Source organism: Dendrobates tinctorius, unplaced genomic scaffold (genome assembly GCF_039654945.1).
Source record: "Dendrobates tinctorius isolate UK_male_01 unplaced genomic scaffold, ASM3965494v1 ptg000174l, whole genome shotgun sequence".
Lineage (NCBI taxonomy): Eukaryota > Metazoa > Chordata > Amphibia > Anura > Dendrobatidae > Dendrobates > Dendrobates tinctorius.
Genome location: NW_027361841.1, coordinates 8,024,372 through 8,043,213, shown reverse-complemented (window position 1 = coordinate 8,043,213; position 18,842 = coordinate 8,024,372). Strand labels below are relative to the sequence as shown.

Genomic DNA, 18,842 nt, shown 5'->3' with positions numbered 1-18,842 from the left:
TACACTAGAGCATTAGAAATGGGGCCCATTATGTTTGGAGCATTATTTGGGCCCATAAGACAGTGGAGCTTCATCCATGGGGACCAACATATACTGTAGCATTATATGGAGCTCATCATATACTGTTTCAAACATTATATGGGACCAATGATTCTGTATGGAGAAATAGATGGGCCTCGTCATGAGATGTAAAAAGTGAGGTATTTTTCATTGTACTATACCGCTATTTCTCTGCCGTATCGGAGCATGATGAGTTGTGGTATGTGTTAAAGGGGCGCTCTTTCGCCCAGGGCACATGAAAACCTGCAGCCAGCCCTCCCCCCCACAACTTTAGCCAAATAACCGCCATTTTTCAGTGCGTAACTTGTATTATGAAGTTAATTAAGGTTGACAAGCTTAAGTAAGAAGAATTGATGCTTTTGGCATTCAAATGGGCACTGTAGGTGTGTTTCCTGTCCTCCTCTCACTGCCGACTTTTATTCCCCATTGACTTACATTGGGTTTCGTGTTTCGGGACGAACCCGACTTCTCCCTATAATCGGACGATCTTGCTCGACCCGACTTTTGGAAAAGTCGGGTTTCACGAAACGAAACGCGACCCTAAAAAACCAAAAGTCGCTCAACTCTAATCGCCGTTATTAACCCTATAACGGTGACCGAAAAAAAAAGCCACGATTGTGCATAAAATTTCTCTTTCTTCTGATGTGATCACACATCAGAGGAGAGAGAACTAGGGTCCCCGATCCCCCCGGTACCTCTGCGTTGTCCAGGGTCCCCTCCCGGTGGTCCTGCGTCCCGCCGGCATCCTCCGTTGGGTGCCGCCTTCTTGGATATGGAGAAAATGGCAGGCGCATGCGCAGTGCGGCTGGCAGATTCCATTCATTCATTTTGATCACGATGATAAACTTATCATCGTGATCAAAATAAACAAAATAGTACATAATCCCCCCGTTTATCACCCCCTTAGTTAGGCCAACATAACGAAATAAAGAAAATATTTTTTTTTTCAGTTTTCCATTAGGGTTGGGTTAGGGCTAGGGCTAGGGTTAGGGTTGGGCTAGGGTTAGGGCTAGGGCTAGAGTTAGGGTTGGACTAGGGCAAGGTTTAGGGTTAGGGCTAGGGTTAGGGCTCGGGTTAGGGCTAGGGTTAAAATTAGGGTTAGGGCGAACTAGGATTGAAGTTAGAATTAGGATTAGGGATTAAGGTTGGGATTAGGGTTAGGGTTGGGATTAGGGTTAGGGGTGTGTTGGGGTTAGGGTTGGAGCAAGAATTGAGGGGTTTCCACTATTTACCAACTTTGGGGGTCTAAAAATTGGGTCTAAAAAATCACTTTTGTGGAAATAAAAAGACTTTTTATTTTCACGGCTCTGCGTTTATAAACTTCTGTGAAGCATTTGAAGGTTGAAAGTGCTCACCACACATATACATAAGTTCCTTAATGGGTCTAGTTTCCAAAATGGGGTCCCATGTTGGAGGTTTCCACTGTTTAGGCCCATTAGGGGCTCTGCAAACGCAACATGATGCCCACAGACCATTCCATCAAAGTCTGCATTCCAAAATGGCACTCCTTCCCTTCCAAGCTCGCCCAAACAGTGGTTCCCCCCACATAAGGGGTATCAGCGTACTCAGGACAAGTCGCACAATAACTGTGGGGGTATGATTTCTCCTGTTACCCTTGTAAAAATAAAAATTTGGGGGCGAAAATATCATTTTTATGGAAAAAAAATGGATTTCTTATTTTCACGGCTCTACGTTATAAACTTCTGTGAAGCACTTGAAGGTTCAAAGTGCTCACCACACATCTAGATAAGCTCCTTAATGGGTCTAGTTTCCAAAATGGGGTCACTTGTTGGAGGTTTCCACTGTTTAGTCACATTAAGGGCTCTCCGAACGCAACATGGCATCCGATCTCAATTCCAGCCAATTCTGCGTTGAAAAAGTCAAACGGCGCTCCATCCCTTGCGAGCTCTGCCGTGTGCTGAAAAAGTGGTTTACCCCCACATATGGGGTATCGGCGTATTCAGGAGAAATTGTACAACACATTTTGTGGTTGATTTTCTCTTTTAACACTTGTGAAAATAAAAAAAATTGGTTCTGAAGTAAATTAAATTTTTGCAAAAAAAAGTTAAATGTTAATTTTTTCCTTCCACATTGCTTTAGTTCCTGTGAAGCACTTAAAGGGTTAATACACTTCTTGAAAGGGGTTTTGAGCACCTTGAGGGGTCTAGTTTTTAGAATGGTGCCACTTTTGGGTATTTTCTGTCATTTACACCCCTCAAAATGACTTTAAATATGATGTGGTCCCTAAAAAAAATGGTTTTGTAAATTTTGCTGTAAAAATGAGAAATCACTGGTCAACTTTTAACCCTTATAACTTCCTAACAAAAAAAAATTTGGCTTCCAAAATTGTGGTGATGTAAAGTAAACACGTGGGAAATGTTATTTATTAAGAAATTTGTGTGACACATCTCTCTGATTTAAGGGCATAAAAATTTAAAGTTTTAAATTTGCAAAAGTTTCAAAATTTTCGCCACATTTCCGTTTTTTTCATAAATAAACACAAGACTTATCGAAGAAATTTTACCACTAACATGAAGTACAATATGTCATGAAAAAACTATCTCAGAATCAGCGGGATCCATTAAAGCGTTCCAGAGTTATAACCTCATAAAGGGACAGTGGTCAGAATTGTAAAAATTGGCCTGGTCATTAAGCTGCAAACTGGCTCTGTCGCTAAGGGGTTAATCAATCAATAAACAAAAGAAATAAAAGGACTTTTCACTTGGGATATCTTTCACGTTTCAGTGCACCAAAATTGTGATAACTCATTAATAGAAGTCCTTTGTACGTAGATTTTCACCAAGTTAAAGATTGTGGTCAATAAAAAATGTTCTGCTATTTTTATTTTAAAAGATCTAGTTGCAAAGGATCCAGTGTCTCTACTTGCAAAGCACATGACCACCCACTAAGACAGCTGTTTCTTTTAAAGAAACTGCATGTGAACAGATTAATCCTTCCAAGTCTCTTTTACATTTTTTTTCAAATATTCAAAAGCTCTACTATTTTTGTTTCAAATATTAAAAAAACTTTAATTAAAATGGTATAGATGTTGCATGCAAATATTTTTCTAAAACATTACAGTTTTAATAATACTTATTATTATTATTATTTGTACAAATAGTAGAAGTAGTAGTAGTGGTAGGTTGTAGGTTTAGGGTTATGTTTTCATTATTAATATTTTGTATTAGTATTTTACCTTTACTATTGTATAGATTGTTGAGTTTAATTTTATTATTGTTATATTTTACCCCTGCAATAACAGTCTATGAAAAAGAATGGTTATTTTTTTAAATGCAAAAAATAAATCATTGCCAGATTTTTTTTTAATATTTACTTTCATAACAATAGCTATCGCTTGCATGAGTAATCATAGATACAATTTTTTTTAACTCTTTGCTTCAAGAGAGGAGACTTTGCAAATTAGTTAATGCCATTTGAAAGGCTCATTCTTTAGCGAATAAGGTGCAGCTTCAACCGCAATAATAAAGTCTATTACAATGAGATTTCACGGATTTCAATTCCCACAGTGTTTTCTGGGCATCAAATTTGATGACCATTAACAGCCATTAAAAACATTCAATGTAAAAATATCCTTTGCGTTTCAAAAGCAGAAAGAATCAATTTTATGGTGGACATTTTGATGTGAGTTGGAGTTGTTTCAAATCAATTTTCCACCAAGCAATGAAACTCATTTTACTTAATTTGCATATTCTGAATTTCACTTTCTACCAAGCCCATCAATTGTGACATTTTCAACATTAACATAAAAGAAATTAAACTGCCACTTGAATAGTTTTTTTTCTTAATAAAAAGAAAGACCTTTAGAAATACAGGAAGAGGATCTTTGAGCTACAAATTAGCTTGAAAAGAAAGTGTCTTAGAACAAAATCTTTAAAATCTCCTTAAAAAGCCTCAAACACATTTGAAAGTTCCATTTCACCATAACCTATGTTTACTATAAAAAGCAAGAGCATAAGTTGAAAAAACAAATGCACTGACACTGCAAAGTGTCCTGGAAAAAAGAAGAAATTTACAATAAGAAATACAAAAATAAACATAAAAAAGGTATCATAAAAAGTGTATAATTGAAGAATTTGAATGAACCAACATTACATTAAAACATATTACAGAAAAAAAAATTTAATTTCTAGAACTGAAACTTCCATTGCTGGCTTTGATAAAACAGAAATTAGGTCTTGTAAAAATGTATACAATTATAGTATTGCCCAACAATCATTCAGATTTAAAGTTTAATTTTCCCCGACAATTTAAGAAAATGATACAGTTGATGTAAATCATTAACTTGGGTAACACATATAAAGTGAGAATAGAATTCTCTTTTTTGGAATCACACAGAGCTTGTTCAAATAAAACAAATAACTTTCATTTCTCACAATTAGGCCCCTTTCACACGTCAATGTCTCCGGTACGTGTGGCCACAGTTTTCTCACGTATCGGAGACACTGACACATGTAGACCCATTCAAATGAATGGGTCTATGTACATGTGTGTGTGTTTTCATGGACCGTGTGTCTGTGTGCAAGACACGCAGACATGTTCGTTTTCTCACGGACACACGGGTCGCAAAATGTGCCGCACACGTGCACACAGAGAGCACTGCACACTGTCCTCCATGTGCACGGACTGCCGTTGGGGAAGTAAAACTACTGTAAGCCTCTGTTTCCTGGTGGCTGGTGTTGAATGTGCCTGTCATTATTCTACCCTGCTCTGCCAGCGAGCAGGAGAGAATGAATGAATGAAAAACCCGAAGTGGGGTCCCCTTTTTTGTAACCAACCCGACAAAACTCACAGGTGCGGTCTGCTATTCTCAGGCTGGTAAGAGGTCATGGATATTGGCCCCTCCAGCCTAAAAACAGCAGCCCCCAGTTGCCCACAAAAGGTGCATCTATTAGATGTGCCAATTCTGGAGCTTTGCCCGATTCTTCCCCCTTGCCCTGTAGCGGTGGCAATTGGGGTAATGGGGGGTTAATGCCACCTTCCTATTGTAATAAGACACCTATCCATTACTAATCCTATAGTAGTGAAAGGGTTAAATAAAGACACACAGCAAGAATAAAGTGTTTTAATGAAATAAAACAAATAACACAGTTTCCCATATTTATTTTTCTCCTAATCCAAGCGTCACCCTATATCTCCTGTAATAAAATGAAAAATAATAAAGCATCAATACACCATACCTGTTCAGCGTTCATATGAAGAAAAAATTCCAGCATCCAAATCAGTAATTAGATTAAAAAATTTTTTTTATTCCTTTATTCCAAAATTTAAAAAAATCATAAGATTCTCCATCATGATAAGAGACGCATCAGGACGTGTAGTTGGACGTGTTTCGGACAAAAAACCAGTCCTTATTCTAAGACAACACATAATACATCTGAACACATGCTTTTAAAGGGAAACACAGGAAGTCAAGGAACAATCATGACTAAACATAGCCAGTTGATTAATGGGAGGTAGTAAGTCAAAATCACACTTACAAAACACTCAAAATCTCACTCCTAATATTCATACCCGTTGGAACTCTGCTTTGTAACAATAACATCCATTTTGCCTCTCGGCGTAATAATAAATCATTTAAATTTCCACCTACCCTTTTTGTCTGCACCTTCTCTATGGCATTAACCCTAAAGTTGCTGAGATCTCCTTTATGTACATGCAAAAAATGTCGAGAAGCAGCAGACAAACTGCGTGTGGTAGTGTGACCTACGTCATAAACGTGCTCGGAAATACGATGATATTTAATATTGAGAATTTCATGTTCTATATTAATAATAATCCATGCAATATACGTTTCACATATCAATTTGATGCAAAGACAATTTCGTTTTTGGATATTCTTTTGTCGGCAAATTTGGAAGAAAGAAAGATTGATTGTGATATTTTTAGAAAACCTACGGCAGGCAATTCATTGTTACACGCATCTAGCTGCCATCCACTTCATGTTATAGCTAATATACCTACAGGGGAGTTTGTAAGAGCAAAAAGAACATGTACCACGCCTAATTTATACGATAAACAATGTGAGATCATTGGTAAACGTTTTATAAAGAGGGGTTATACTAAGGTAGACATTCAGAAAGCTAAGCATAGAACGGATGAAAAAAGTAGAGAGGATTATTTGCAGAAGGAAAGCAGAAAAACATCAAATTCTGTAGAGGGTCGGTCACCTATTGTTTTTTCAACTAATTTTAGTACTGACTACTACAGGATTGTTCATATTATTAAAAAATCCCTCCCTATTTTGTATGTTGATGATACATTAAAGAATATACTGAAGGATGGGATTAGATTTGTTTCAAGGAGGAATAAAACTATTGCTAATAAGGTATCTCCAAGTGATCATACTAGTGTCAATAGACATGCTAATAAATATTTTTCAGACAGTTCAGCAAGTATAACTAATTGGTTACCCACTTGTGGATCTTTTAAGTGTGCTCAGAAAAACTGTGGGCTATGTAGGTTTATGTGGAACACAGAAAAAATAGTATCTTCTGTTAATGGAAAGGAATTTAAAATAAAATCTTTTTTGAACTGTGGTTCTACTGGTGTGATCTATGTCATAACATGCGTGGATTGTAATATTCAGTATGTGGGAAATACTTCACGCACCTTGAGACGTCGTATTTCCGAGCACGTTTATGACGTAGGTCACACTACCACACGCAGTTTGTCTGCTGCGTCTCGACATTTTTTGCATGTACATAAAGGAGATCTCAGCAACTTTAGGGTTAATGCCATAGAGAAGGTGCAGACAAAAAGGGTAGGTGGAAATTTAAATGATTTATTACTACGCCGAGAGGCAAAATGGATGTTATTGTTACAAAGCAGAGTTCCAACGGGTATGAATATTAGGAGTGAGATTTTGAGTGTTTTGTAAGTGTGATTGTGACTTACTACCTCCTATTAATCAGCTGGCTATGTTTAGTCATGATTGTTCCTTGACTTCCTTTGTTTCCCTTTAAAAGCATGTGTTCAGATGTATTATGTGTTGTCTTAGAATAAGGACTGGTTTTTTGTCCGAAACGCGTCCAACTACACGTCCTGATGCGTCTCTTATCATGATGGAGAATCTTATGATTTTTTTAAATTTTGGAATAAAGGAATAAAAAATTTTTTTTAATCTAATTACTGATTTGGATGCTGGAATTTTTTCTTCATATTACGCTTTGCTGCAGAGGGATCCTGTTTCCACATTCCGTGCACCGATCGAACTTATAGCTGTCTTCTTTGGGGTGAGCTGAAAAAATTTTCTTTTTTACCCTGTTCAGCGTTCAGTCTCTCGCCGTAATCCATATCTGAGGGATAATAAGTTTACAGCCGGAGCCGTGCTAATTCGAGCGCTCCAGCTGTAAACTACTGGGGAATGAATGAGAAGCAGTGGGCACAGGCTCAATAACTAGCAGTGACGTCACTAAGTCTGTGCTCGCTGCCGGCCTGAACTTTTGTGACCTCAGAACCATGGGAAAAAAAGTGATGAGGTCAAGGCAGTTCAAGCTCTGCTCCAATGACCTCATCTCTTGCATTCTCCCATGGTCCAGAGGTCACAGCAGGTCAGTTTCTCATTTAATCATTGTCCTCTGCTCATGCTGATCACGGCAGAGCAGGTTAGAATGAATGAAAGCCGGCTTCAGCACCAGTCGCCGGGGGACAGCACTTATAGTAGTGCTCTAGCGGCCGTCTGTGTGGTCCTGGTGCGGCACACGGATGCCACATATGTGTCACACATACTACACACACGGACACTGATATCTCCGGTACCAGTTTTTCCACTACTGGAAATATCATGAAGTTTGAAACCGCCCTTAGGGATGAGCGAACCTGAACTTTAAAGTTTGGGGTTCGCACTGGACACATCTGTACACAAGCACAGACTTTTTCTTATAAAGTTTGGATTCGCAAGCTTGTTGAAACTCTGCTGTGCAGGCAATCAACAAGATTTTAGGCTGTGGGCACTTCCGCAGCCAGGTAATGGATGTGTTTGGCTGGTGCACCATGTGACTCTGCCTGTATAAACGCCGAGTCATGGGTTACTCCACAATTCTATTCCTCATGCACTGTCTGTGTGGTTCTCTGTGACAAATCAGCCTGAAGAGACTGCGCAAGTAGCAACATCTAATAGTGGAGTTTCAGCTGCAGCACGCACGAGTTGCTCAGCGAAACATCCCTTCACCATGTATGAGTGGGCCTTCTTGCAGGATGTGTGTGCCATGTTGCGCTGCTTTGAATATTCTACCAACATGGCCAGCACTGATGATGCCATAATTAGAGATGAGCCAACTTGTTCAGAAAACATTTGCCAATCTCAAATTCGGCACAAATGCAGCACATTCATATTCATGTTCAGTTTCCCGAGCATTTTTCCTAAAAGACAGCAAAATTTGATAACATCCGACCAGCCCATCCTTCTTAGATTAAGTGACATTCAATCAAAGAAGGAAGGTGAATTTACAATAAACACAACCTCCTCCAGTGTTGTTTCAAATCCATCCTCTGAAATTGATTCTGATACTATCTTAAAGTGCTCTTTAAATCCTCAGGGTCATCAGCATTCATCCAACCAACTGCATTAAAGTTTAAGTTCTGAGGAGACCACCACAAATTGGAGATTGTAATAAGAGTGATTCCCAATTCACATATGGGCCAGAGACGCCTTAAAAAAACCCTTAATTTTGCTACTTGGGTTTTGTTTAGCGCTGATCACCATCAGGTGGTTGATGTTTGAAGGAGGCTGGCATCAGACACTGGACAATCAATCCTGTTCCTAGCATTGTATTAAAGTTCACATTTGTTGTGGGGCAGTTGCGTTATTGCATCAAGAATTTCCGTTTTCGCCTTGCTCTAGTACTCTGATACAGCACGATTATAGTTCGACTGTTATGTCAAGGGAGGCTAAATGTTGAGTAACTTATTTAAATTTCTTCAATAATCTGTTTCTACTTAAAAGTTAATCTTTGTTGTTTTGTAGTTTTAATATCTGGATTTCTGCACATGGATATGAAGACCTGCATATTTCAGTAAATTATGAGGGGAATAATTAAGTGTCCACCGACTGTGTTCTAGGCAAATAAAATTTTTATGCCAAATTAATGTTTCACACCGTGAAAATGTCATTCAGAACTTTGCAATCGTAGGCAATACTTATTGCTCTGCGGCTGAAACATGTTCTACTATCTGTGATCGGAATACAGAGAAATGCTGAAGGAAAATAGATCATGCTAATAGTGATCTAAATATTGAGATATACATCAGACCAGACAAAGAAGTTCAGCCATAAAATTACAATTTTATTAAACAATTGTGTACAACCGATAAAAAGCATATAAAAGGAGATGCCAATCCATACACCAAACAAGGAAGTATGCAAATATTAATCCTATTATGGAAAAATGTACACAGCAGGGAGATCAAAATCATAAATGCCTAATTGGTGACCACCCATACAGCATATCCTGCAGAGTACATGTTAAGTCCTCAATATGCAAAAATCAGGATGAAAGTAATAGTAATATACATGCACTGTATGTAATACTTAGTGTGTGACTGTCCTAACTTAACATTTTACCCAAACCATTGTGGCTGACACGCCATCTACCATGTGCTAATCAAAAGCAGTTAGGCCACAAAATTGGCAAAATACATATTATGTAGACACAGGCATTTCCAAAGATAAAAAAACGTATTTCACATAGTTGTAGGCAGTAATGGGTCTCAGTCTAACTAGTGTGAGCAATTGTTGTTCTCACTGAAGTTTGGGTGTGTTGTAAGAACAATCACCATGTTAACCCCACACTGATAAGCAGGTACATGAAAGAGCATGATGCATTAGAGGAAACATACAACCTTGTATAGCGTTATCCCAAGGACAACCATTGCTCACACTAGTTAGACTGAGACCCATTACTGCCTACTACTATGTGAAATAGGATAGGATAATCCATAATAGGATTAATATTTGCATACTTCCTTGTTTGGTGTATGGATTTGCATCTCCTTTTATATGCTTTTTATCGGTTGTACACAATGGTTTAATAAAATTGTAATTTTATGGCTGAACTTCTTTGTCTGGTCTGATGTATTTGAGTTTGAAGTGCCATTATTAGTAGGCCTTTTTATTTGGATGTATTTAAATACTGAGATTTTTACAGAGGAATGCTGGGAGGACACAGATTGTGGTTTTATATCAACTTCATCTGCATCTACAAATTTGTATCTAATGCTGGTAATAAAAAAAAATCTTGAGTGTAGGCAGGGCGCAGTGCCATATCACAACTATCTATTTGCTCTTCCTGTACAACCCTATAATTTTTTTAAATTTATATTTATTTGGGCTCCTCATTGGGAGGGGGGCCACAAGAAAAGATTGGTGAACTCTGCTGACACGAAAAACACCCCTTTGAAAACAATAATGTTGCTGTTGCATTATGGAACACGTTCACCCTGGTGATCTAGTGATGGTATCGAGAGAGACATGGAGGATGGCCTCCTAAAAATCTTTACTAGTGATGAGCGAGTATACTCATTGCTCGGGTTTTCCTGAGCATGCTCAGGTGATCTCCGAGTATTTTGGGTGCTCGAAGATTTAGTATTTGTGTATGCAGCTGCATGATTTAAGGCTGCTAACCAGCCTGAATACATGTTAGGTTTGCCTGTTTGTTAAGAAATTCCCACATGTATTCAGGCTGGCTAGCAGCTGTAAATCATGCAGGTGCGTCGACAAACACTAAATCTCCGAGCATGACAAAATACTCGGAGATCACCTGAGCATGCTCGGGAAACCCGAGCAACGAGTACACTTGCTCATTACTAGTCTTTACCCAAATTAAAGGAGTGGGTCTCCTATACTTGTAATTCCCATACACTAGGTGTATGGGTTGACAAGCATTGTCCCCTGGGGGGTACACATCAGCATCATGTGTAAACATTTTTTTAAAGGCATCCAAAACAATCTTTAACACAATACCGTGGCTGTTGCATCACGGAACACATTCACCCTGGTGATCTAGTGGTGGTGTCGGAAGAGACGTGGAGTATGGCCTCCTAAAAATCTTTATCCAATTTAAAGGAGTGGGTCTCCTATAGTTGTAATGCCCATACACTAAGTGTATGGGCTGACAAACGTTTCCCCCTGGGGGGTACACATCAACATAATGTGTAAACAATTTTTTTAAGGGCATCAAAAACACCATTTAACACATTAACGTGGCTGTTGCATCATGGACCATGGTCACCATGGTGATCTAGTGGTGGTTTATGATGAGGATGAGGAGAAGGAGGAGAATAACAGCAAATAGCCAAAATCAGGAAGTGTAAACCCATGTGTGGCTGTGAAGAGGTACATGGAAATATACAGTACCTCCCAAAAAAGATGCTGGATTTGAGGTTATGTTTTGCTGTTATCATTAGGTGGTGTAGAGAAGTCTGGCCCAAACCAGCCCCTTTTCATTTTTATAAGAGTCAGCATTTTCAGTTTACAGGTGGATGCGCTTATCAGTTATAATTCCACCAGTGGCACTAAATTCCCGCTCTGACAAAACGCTAGCAGCAGGGCAGGCCAGGACCTCCAAGGTGTAGAGAGACAGTTCAAGCCATGTGTCCAGCTTTGATACCTTATAATTATAAGGCACAGAAGAATCATGAAGGACGTTGGTACGGTCAGCAAGGTACTCCCTCAGCATCTTCCAAAACTTTTAATTCCTTGTGACAGTACCCTGCGCCTCAGGGCCACTGTGATGGGAGGATCTGAGAAAACTCTCTCAGCACTTTGCAAATGTTCCCTGACTCTGATGGATTGGAGTTGTGTCTCTCTTGCCTGTACTACTTGGCTGTCCAATGAACTGTGACCTCTGCCACCAGCGTTTTCAGATGGGATTTTTTTAATAATTCCGCAACAAGGGTCTTCTGGTACTGCACCATTTTAGTACACCTGTATGCCTCTGGAAGAAGAAATTGAAAGTTCTCCTTGTTGCATGGGTCTAGAAGTGTCACCAGCCAGTAATAACTGTCACCAAAAATTTTGAGATTAGGAGGGTGACGGGAAAGGCAGCGCAACATAAAGTCAGCCATGCGTGCCATACTTCTAACAGGCAAGACTTCTGTGTCCACCTGCTCATCATGCAGCATCACTATTCTATGCAAAGTCTTAACAAAAGCATTAATGTAAACTCAGCCATTTACTGATCTTTGGCTGAATGTTGCTGATTTTGAGGAAAAATGCTTGGGAATCTTAACACGAATCCCAATGTGCAATGTTTGTGCTGAATTGGAGATTGGAGAACTATAATATTATGGCCATAATATTAACCAATACCTTACATATATTGATATGTTTTTGTGCACTTTTTATCCTTTCAGGGTGCAGTTGGGCCCAAATGGTTCTGTAAACTGTGGCCTCTGTTCACACGGGATGCATTATAGTTAGCACTGGGCAGCCCCCCTATATGGTGTTACTAAGAGGCTGTGAACCATATGCTCTGCATTCCCTGTGTGAACATTGCCACATACGGATTATTTTTTTTGCACTGGTGTGCCACACGGCCAATCCCTGATTGTAGGCTGGCTGTTTCATTAGGTATTATTGCACCTGTGCAGTTGCCATTTTACTTGGGTCCGCTGCACCCTGATAGTGCATTTGTATTGAGGCCTGTCTATAAGGTAAGCATCTCTGCCTCTTTTTGTTTTTTTCTATATAATGCAGTCATCGCACCTTGCATCTGTTCACACTTAAGAGGTGCTGGTCAGGTATTTTGTTATATTTCTTTATAGATAGATACACAGTAAGAAATATGTCAGTGTGATTTCTAATCAGTGCTTTGTGTGCTTATTTTTCTGTACTTGTATTTATTTCTTAAATAAATCAATGAAGAAAATGGTGTTTGGGTCCTCCTTAATTTTCATAACCAGATGAGGGAAATGCCGACAGCTAGAGGATGATGTTAATATTCTGGGAAGGGGCTAATAGCCATAAAGGTTCCTAGGCTATTAATATCAACTCACAGCTGTTTGCTTAGCCTTTACTGGTTATTATAGGAGAGACCCCCCAAAAAAATGATATGGGGTCCCCCAAGATTTACTAACTAGAAAATGCTAAACAAACAGCTAGGGGCTACTATTAATAGCCTAGGAAGGGGCCATGGATATTGGCCCCCTCCTAGACTAAAAACATCAACATTCAGCCGACCCAGAAATGGCGCATCAATTAGATGTGCCAATTCTGGAGCTTAGCCTCTGCTCTTCCCACTTGCCCTGGTGCAGTAACAAGTGGGGTAATAGTTGTGGAGTTGATGTCAGCTGTTTTATGGCCGCTGACATCAAGTCCAGAGGTTAGAAATGGAGAGTCTTCTATAAGACACCCCCATTACTTTACCTGTAGTCAAATTTAATAAAGACACAGACAGTGTAAAGTATTTTAATTGAAATAAACACACAAAGTCCTGAAATAAAAACTCCCCGACCCTCTTTAACTCATTTATTCAAGTAGAAAAACTCAGTCTCTGTGAGGGCACTATTAAAATGTTTATGCTGTTAATTTACTTCCTATTTTACCATGATTACAGTGGTGAAATAATCCATTTAAGTCATTTTCCAATCCACATTTGCTTGCAGGGAAATTGTTCTGCTCTTACCACCACTTTGCTTCTTTCATGGCAAATGTCGCTTGCTATTAAGTATAAGAAATTAAGATCACAGGCTGGATAACTCCACAAAGTTATAAGGGCTTCTAGTACTTTAAAAGGGAATAGAAATAAGTATGTGATCCATCTGGCAAACGAGACTTAATACTTGGTGGCAAAAACCTTCTTGGCAAGCACAACAGTCAGTCTTTTTTGTAGTTGATGATGAGGTTTGAGCACATGTCAGGAGAAATTTTGGACAACTCCTCTTTGCAGATGATCTCTAAATCATTAAGATTTTGAGACTCTCCCTTGGCAACTCACAGCTTGAACTCCCTCCATAAGTTTTCTATGAGATTAAGGTCTGGAGACTGGCTAGGCCACTCCATGACCTTAATGTGCCTTTTTCAAGCCACTCCTTTATTGCCTTGGCTGTATGTTTTGGGTGATTGTCTTGCTGGAAGACCCTGCCATGATGCATTTTTAATGTCCTGGTGGAGGGAAGGAGGTTGTCACTCAAGATTTTACGTTACATGATTTAATCCATTCTCCCATTGATGCAGTGTAGTCCTGTGCCCTTAGAAGAAACACCCCCAAAACATAAAGTTTCCACCACCATGCTTGACAGTGGGGATGGTGTTCTTTTGGGTTATAGGCAGTATTTCTCTTCCTCCAAACACGGCGAGTTCAGTTAATGCCAAGTGTTAGGCGTTGAGTTTCCCCCACTGCAAAGGGGGAATCTCAAGCCATGTCCTCTGCGGTCTCCCATTCCTCAGCAGAGACATCGGTCCAGGCGTCTTGCCCACGCTAATTCCTAGGCATCTGGTTGCTTCTTCAGGCTTTGCTGTAACACCATGCTTGAGTCAGCAGCAAGCAGACGCTCCAGGGACTAAGCCCTGTATTTTGCCTACTGAGCATGCCCGTGGGACGACCTCTCATTGGAGGTCAGAAGTCACATGCGCAGGTCCCATTGCTGCTCTGATTGGTCCCTTGGTCCGCTGGGAAGATCCCGGAAGGACGCCGCTATTAAAGAGTTGCATGGCCACTTGGCCATTAAATTACCCCCTCCTTTCATATGCATGAGTTAGGGTATTTGAGTCAGCGCCAACAGGTGGCTATGCTTCTGCCACAGTGCTCCTAGCACTATCACACTAGCGTACGGTGGTGTCATCCTGTATAGAGCACTACCGTTCCACACTAAGTCAACAACCGCCAGTGCAGCGCCAGGCGCAAGTTGTGCACTGTTTAGTCCAAGCCTGGGAGATTAGTGGTGCATGCCAGAGAGGCGCCATGCACACTTGCGCGTTGCTTTCTAACCGCAATTGCAGTGCCAAACGCTGCTGGTCTGGAGGGACCATTTCCCTTTTCTCTGGGGCAGGGTCTTGTGACCATATAGCAGTGCTTTCCCAGCCGAGTTCTGTGAAGTTAACAGGCTCTGGCTTTACTTCCAGCAACTCTGAAGTAACAGAGTTCGCTCCTATAAGCACCGGGTCAGTAGTTACCCGCCGGTGTTCAGGTAGAACTCTGCCATTACTTAGCAGCAGTATACCATCTCTGCACGGTGGACCCCAGGCTGCGAATGCACCTCATTATCATTTTATTATTTGGTGCATTCTGCCAGCCTAACACCAAGGAGCTCAATTTTTGTCTCATCTGAGCACAGCACCTTCTCACAATCACTCACGCAATCATTCAGGTGTTCATTGGCAAACTTCAGAAGGGCCTGCACATGTGCCTTCTTGAGCAGCGGGCCCTTGTGGGCACTGCAGGATTTTAAACCTTTAAGGTGTATTGTGTTACCAATGGTTTTCTTGGTGACTGTGGTCCTAGTTGCCTTGAGCTCATTAACAATTTCCCCTCTGTGTAGCTTTAGGTTGATCTCACACTTTCCTCATGATCAAAGATGCCCCATGAGGTGAGATTTTGCATGGTGCCCCAGATCGATGTCGATTGACAGGCATTTTGTATTTCTTCCATTTTCTTACTATTGCACCAACAGTTGTCTCCTTCTAACCCAGCATCATACTTATGATTTTGTAGCCCATTCCAGCTTTGTACAGGTCTATGGTCTTGTCCCTGACAGCCTTTGAAAGCTCTTTGGTCTTGCCCATGTTGTAGAGGTTAGAGTCTGACTGATTAATTGAGTCTGTAGACAGGTGTCTTTCATAAAGGTGACTATGTAAGACAGCTGTATTGAATGCAGGTATCGAGTTGATTAGGAGCATCAAACTGGGCTGTAGGAGCCAGAAATCTTAATGGTTGGTAGGGGATCAAATACTTATTTCTCGCTGCAAAATGCAAATAAATTCACATAATTTATGCGATGTGACTTTCTGGATTTTATTTTTGATATTCTATCTCTCAATGTTAAAATTAACCTACCCATAAAATTATAGGCTGTTCATGTTTTTGTCAGTGGGTAAACTTACAAAATGAGCAAGGGATCAAATACTTATTTCCTTCACTGTATATATAACTACATATTTAACTATAGAAATTCAAAAAGCAGAGGCAGCACACCATTCCTGGTGAAAGAAGCTATTTTATTTAGACCATTGTGGTGACATTTCGGTCCAAAAAGATGTGAAAAAGGTTCACATCTTCTTGGACTGAAATGCCGCCACAATGGGCTAAATAAAACACCATGTTTTTCGGACTATAAAATGCACTTTTTCCCAAAAAATTTGGATGGAAAACAGGTGTGTGTCTTATAGTCGGAATGCACTTACATTTAACATGGTGGCAGCAGGAGTCGGGCAGTTCTTCCGGTGGTCCGATGCCACAATGCAATGATCTCACTCACTTGGTGCTGCGGGGGGCTTCAGTGACATTATGTAAAAGCCCGGAGCCCCCGCAGTTCTATTGTCTCGATGCTGTGGCCCCAGGAAAAATAGCCACCGGAAGCGGCGCATGTGCAGATTGAGATTTCGGCTCCGAGATCACGTCTCCTGAGATCTCGTCTCCCAAGATCTCAAGACGAGATCTCATTGCCAAGATCTCAATCTGTGCCTGGCAAATCAATTTTTCCTCCAGGAAAATGGCTACCGCAGGTGGCGCATGCGCAGAGTGAGGTCTCGGCTCCAAGATATTTTCTTGCCAGATCTCGGGATGAGATCTAATTGCCGAGATCTCAATCTGCGCATGTGCCTCTTCCAGCAGCTGTTTTCCCTGATGCCTCAACATCAAAGCAATAGAAGTGCAGGGGCTCTGGGCTTTCAAAAAATGTTGCCAGAGCCCCTCGCATGACTGAGCACTGCTGAACCTGCTGCACCAGCAGCACCAGCTTGGGATGGGAGTGAGATCATTGCCCTTCAGCGTCGGACCACCGGAAGAATCACCCAACTCCTGCTGCCACCAGCGCTGCCGATCCCCCCCCCGGGTAAGATGAATTCAGGACTGTAACACGGATCCCCATTTCATGCATTAATTTCTTTCCCCCATTTTCCTTCTGAAAATTTGGGGTGCGTTTTATGGTCCGGTGCGTATTACTGTATAGTCCAAAAAATATGCTAGCTCTTTATTCACTAGGAATGGTGAACTGCCTCTGATTTTTGGAATTCTACAGTTGAGGTTTGTTATTTGCCTGGGGGGCTTTGCACTAGGATTTTCTTTTTCTTTTGTGGCACTCTAAATCCCCCGTCACACATCTTGCTAGTGAGATCGCTGCTGAGTCACAAGTTTCGTGACGCAACAGCGATGTCACCAGCGAGATCGCTGTGTGTGACACTTCTCAGCGACCGGCCCCCCTGCCGGGTATCGCTGATCATGCTGGAATGACCAGGACATTTTTTTGATCGCTGGTCTCCCGCTGGCCAGCACGCATTGCGTGTGACAGGCGGGAGACCAGCGATCAGCGAGCTGCCACTGGTAATTAAGGTAAACATCGGGTTTCTAAGTGGCGCGCAGCACTTAGAAACCCAATGTGTACCTTAGTTACCAGTGCGCTGGTGCAGGGAGCTGGTAACCAAGGTACACATCGGGTTTCTAAGTGCCGCATGCCGCTTAGAAACCCGATGTGTACCTTGGTTACCAGCTCCCTGCACCAACGCGCTGGTAACTAAGGTACACAGTGGGTAACTAAGCTACATGTGTCGCTTGTTACCCATGTGTCACTGGTGCTGATCGCTGGTGAAGCTGCCTGTTTTGCAGCTCACCAGCGATCATGTAGCGACACACCAGCGATCCTGACAAAGTAATATTGTTGTCGGGATCGCTGGTGCATCGCTATGTGTGACAGGGCCTTTACTTCGTCTTTTTTCTGCATATATTATTAACTTTCCATGCCACTAAATTGTCATTATGATGTAGATAATAGATATCTCTCTTCAGCAGTCATCTTATTATCATTACAAACAGGATTATCATAGATAAGACCTCTATTATGAAGCTGAAGGCAGAAAAAACTGGATCCCTTTTGACAATATGTGCCAGTGATTAGGTACCAGCATAGTGAAAGAGATGGTCTCACACTGTCACATTCCCTATACTGTCCTAGTCAGAATGCGTAGACAAGAAAGTTGTGAAAAAAATGTTACTGCAGCTATGTGGAAAGCGATGGAAGGCTCTGGCACTCCTGGCTAAAGTATATTTCAAAATACATTATTTTTTAAAACTAAAGGCCCCGTTACACATAATGATGTCCCAGCGATCCCACCAACGATCCGACATGATGGGATCGCTGGGACATCGTTAGGCTGATCGCTGGTGTGCTGTCACAAGACAGTCCCTCCGGTGATCAGGACCAGTGACACTGGACGCTGGTTTCGAATGTAAACATCGGGTATCCAGGAGCCGCGGCTCCTGGATACCCGCTGTTTACCTTGGAAACTGGTGTTCTTGCTAGTTTCCAAGGTAAGCATTGGGTGTCTAAGAGCCGTGCGACTCCTGGATACCTGCGGTTTACCTTGGAAACCAGCGTGCACGCCGGTTTCCAAGGTAAACAGCGGGTATCCAGGAGCCGCGGCTCATGGATACCCGATGTTTACATTAGAAACCAGCGTCCAGCGTCGCTGATCTCTGGTCTCTCGTTGCCACACACAGCGATACCTGGCAGGGGGGCTGGTCGCTGATCCCCATCACACACAGCAATCGCTGTGTGTGACGGGGCCTTAACAGTAGCCTAATGGCCTCTATAAATTAACCCAGTAAAGC

The 18,842-nt window shown here is 41.3% G+C and overlaps 1 pseudogene; it reads left to right on the top strand.

Moving 5' to 3' along the window:
• The window catches only part of LOC141054086 (piwi-like protein 1 pseudogene), an 85,861-nt pseudogene extending 76,762 nt beyond the window's left edge, over nt 1-9,099 (top strand).
• The last annotated feature ends 9,743 nt before the right edge of the window (nt 9,100-18,842 follow it).